Source organism: Tamandua tetradactyla, chromosome 18 (assembly GCF_023851605.1).
Source record: "Tamandua tetradactyla isolate mTamTet1 chromosome 18, mTamTet1.pri, whole genome shotgun sequence".
NCBI lineage: Eukaryota > Metazoa > Chordata > Mammalia > Pilosa > Myrmecophagidae > Tamandua > Tamandua tetradactyla.
In genome coordinates, this window is record NC_135344.1 from 16,995,120 (window position 1) to 16,999,065 (window position 3,946).

General features: G+C 38.4%; 1 long non-coding RNA gene across 1 annotated transcript; it reads left to right on the forward strand.

Moving 5' to 3' along the window:
- The first annotated feature begins 1,150 nt into the window (after positions 1–1,150).
- Positions 1,151–3,524, forward strand: LOC143662532 (uncharacterized). The gene is made up of 3 exons (XR_013165392.1): positions 1,151–1,392; positions 2,383–2,479; positions 3,431–3,524. It is a non-coding gene; the product is annotated as an uncharacterized LOC143662532 (long non-coding RNA).
- The last annotated feature ends 422 nt before the right edge of the window (positions 3,525–3,946 follow it).

Below are 3,946 nucleotides of genomic sequence, written 5' to 3' on the forward strand. Positions count from 1 at the left end.
AAATGGAAGTCAGGCCAGGTGGCTTCTCTGCTCAGAACCACACTGTCCTTTTCACTTATAGGGAAATTGGTTTCGTTACAAAGGCCTGGGAGGCCCTGGGCTCTAGCTTACATTTCTGAATTTTTCTTGGGCTCCCCAACTTACTCACATCACCCCGATGTGCCTTAAACAAGTCAGACATGCTCCAGCCATAGGTCCTCTCTTCTCCTGGCTCCGTGTGCCTAGAATAGTCGTTCTTTGGCTTTTCCCGCCAGTTAATTCTCTTTCCTCCTTGATGTCTATATTTCGCTCTCACTCTCACCGTAAGACTTAATCTGACCAGGCTTTTTAGTGCTACTACTCACACATTTCCCAGTAGCTCTCATCCCTCCTACTCATTCTGATTTGACTTTTTCCCATAACACTTGTAATATAAATAACCATATAATTTACTTATTTATCGTGTTTCTTGTTTAAATTCTGTAGGGATAGGCATTGTTTTTTCTTTGTCTCCAATTCCCAGTATAGTCCCTAAACATAGCAGATGAAACAAATTCATTATGTTCTACTTCTACCATTCTAGTTTTTCAGTCCCTCACCGTCTCATAGTTGGATTATTGCAATCACCTCCAAACAAGGCCCTCTGCTTACAATCTTGCCCCGTTAATGAAAATTCCCTGCTTATATCCCTCTTCCTCCATCACCACTGCACATATGTTCTATTCTTATCCTCACTGAATTAGAAGCTCCAGAAAGTCAGAGATTGTGGACATTACTTCCATCGCTGACATATGCCCCACTGTCTCGAATCATGTCTGATACATAAGAGACACTCAGTAAATCATTGCTAAATAAGTGGATGCAAAGCTATCCTTTATCCTTTAAGCAAACTTCACAATTTTCTGGCTCTGTCTCTAAAAGAATTGGAGCACATGTTCCATCTGCTGTCTAAAACAATAAGACTATGTATTTATATGAATTATGACCCATCAGTCAGAACCCATGATTGGTAAATGAAGAATGCTGAGAAAAAAAAAATCAGAGGCTGACACAACCATTGGAAAGGTTGGGGGAACTAAGGCCAAAGAAGCTGTCACCAATGATAATAGCCCGTAGCTTCCAAGCAGGAAGTTCTTAAAAGCTCTCCCAGCAACCACTGAAAATCCAGTCAGCTCACCCTGAAGCCCCTGTCAATCTCACCGACCTTTTGAAAGTTTTTCCTTCTATTTCAATCTGCAATTTAGGTAGTGCTATTTGGGAGCTGATATCTGCCCATGCACACCAGAGATTAATGGCCTCTCTTCCTCTCTTGCCCCCCAATCTTTTACAATTGCTTCTTGCTGGCAGGCTGTAACCTGTTTACTACATGAGGAAGAGGATCCTGGGAGATTTGGCTTCTCCTCAGTAATACAGGTGAGAGCTGAGAAGCAGGTGGTGATGATGGTGAGTTGAAAACAAATAACTGAGCTCACATAAGCTAGGAAGTTAGCAGGAGTCTTGAAAAAAAGATACTGTTTTTCCCTCGCTCATTTATTTTCCTTCAGAGAATGCTTTTGTTATTATTCTGTGTTTAGCTGTTTAAAAATTGTTGTCTTTCTACCTTATTCTGTGTATAAATCTTGGGTGGATCCTAACTTAGATTTATCACCCCCAGTCATCTAACTTAATTATCTGGTCCCAGGTATTGTATTAGGCCTACACTACTTCTGGAACACAACATATTTTCAAGGGAATGCGTTTGATTTATCGTGAGTGCTAACTAGGCTGTGTATGTAATCTGCTCCAAGCTTATTTTTCTCTTACAATCTCCCATCATATCAGAGAAGGGTGTTCTAGAAAACATAATAATAAACACATTAAAATCATTAGGAGAAAGTGTTAACTATAAACAAAACAATTACAAGTCTTAGTACTAAGTCCTGTCTAAAATAAAATTATGCTAAACAAATACATGCTAAAGTACTTTACTTTCTTCATTCTGTACACAGTATTTACCTATTTTTAGCTTTGTTGTATGTTCCTCTACTACCTTTTACATATTATTTAATAGCTAGATCCTGAAAGGCCTAGAAAGAAATGAGGAGGTTGTTAAATACGTAATAATAGGTAATCAAGAATCTCTGCAGGGGCGGGCCGCGGTGGCTCAGCGGGCAAAGTGCTTGCCTGCTATGCCGGAGGACCTCGGTTCGATTCCCGGCCCCAGCCCATGTAACAAAAACAAAAAAACAAAAATACAATAAAACAAGAAAATGTTTAAAGATGTTTCCCTTTCTTCCTCCCTTCCTTCCTTCTATCCTTCCTTCCTTCTCTCTGTCTTTCCTTAAAAAAAAAAAAAAAAAAAAAAAAAAAGAATCTCTGCAAATGGCTTGGTCATCCCCAGCAATTCATGCTTGTGTTTTACAGTTGCCAAGGACTATTGCCATGAGATCAAAATTACCCTGACCCTTAGTGTTCACAGGAATTGAAGCAATTACAAAATGCATTATAAAATTCACCCAAGGTGAGCATTCACCACCACATATTGAACCCTTGCGGTGCCTTTACATTGACTGAATTAAAACATAAACTTTGTATTTTTACATATAATAAAATAGTGTGCAGTAAAATAAATAAACAAATATATAAGTAACTATAAAACAAAAATATTCTGATTAGAAGTTTCCCCAGTGGTATTCAAAGCAAGTCCACCTTCTGGATTGAGACCGAATGTTCACTTGGCCCATGTCTTTACTTCAGTTTAAGGCAATGCCTCTCTGTATGTCATTGTCACTAGCACTTGAATACACTTCAGTTGATAATTATCGTGGTTGGTTTTATGTGTCAATGTGACCAGGGTAAATTATCTAGTTGTTTGGTCAACATGGCCCTGCTTATAACTGAGTGTATTTCTTTGATGAGATTGGTACCTATAATTAGTTGATGACTTGATTGCATCTACAATCAAACAAATGCTTTTACAGTCAACAAAGGAAGTGCCCCAGCAATCAGAGGTCTTAAATGTCAGACCTGAGGGTTTTAGAAATCAGAAAGAGGAATTTCTGCCTCTATACCAACATTGGCCTTGCCTGAATTTCCATCCAACAAACTTCCGCTGGGAGGATTCAGATTAAGGACTTGACATTACCTTTATCTGAGTTCAGTGTGAAAAATAAAATACCTTTAGGCCTTCTGTCGAGTGTAGCAAGATGTTACCACCTGAAAACAAATGCAATTTTCTTTCTTCAAAACTATATGTACAATGATATAGAAAAACTCAACATTCCATTCATATGTTATTATTTTTTCACTAAAGGGAAAAATCACATAAATTAATGTAATTCTGCTAAATGCCTCCTCAGCATGAAAGATAGCTAGATGATTAACCACTTCCCAGTTCTTCAGAGTGAAGTAGCCCTATAGTTTATGCATTACTTGTTATTCTAATGACATTTTCTGTCTTTTTTTTTTGCAGGCTGCTTGGAATATTTGTTGATAACCCCCCCAGTTTTACTTTTATTTAACACTGTCTCCTTTTCATTGGTTCCATAGAATATTGAAGTATAGCTACATTTTTGTCCTATGCTTCCCTCTTTCTGTGTGTTCAGATGTGCTATACAGTTTGTGTCACAAATCAATGCACACATATGCACACACACAAAGCACTACATCCACATGGCAGTGAAGTAACAGCAGGCTGACATCTTTATCGTAACAAGGTCTTGGCATGACATTTGTTCAAAACCTCGTTTGATTCATTTTGTATAAATTCATGATTTCCCTCAGTGCTTTGTAGTGCATGTTCAATCTCAGATGGAATAATGATTGATGTTAAACGTCAAAAATAGTTGGGCACAGACCTTGCTGCATGAGACTGGCTGTGACTATGATGTGAAACTGTAGTGCTCTAACAGAGAAGAAAACACGTCTCCTTGATTAAAAGGCCTAATCTTTAAACCCAGGGCACCCTGCAGTAGTAAGGGGGGAAAAT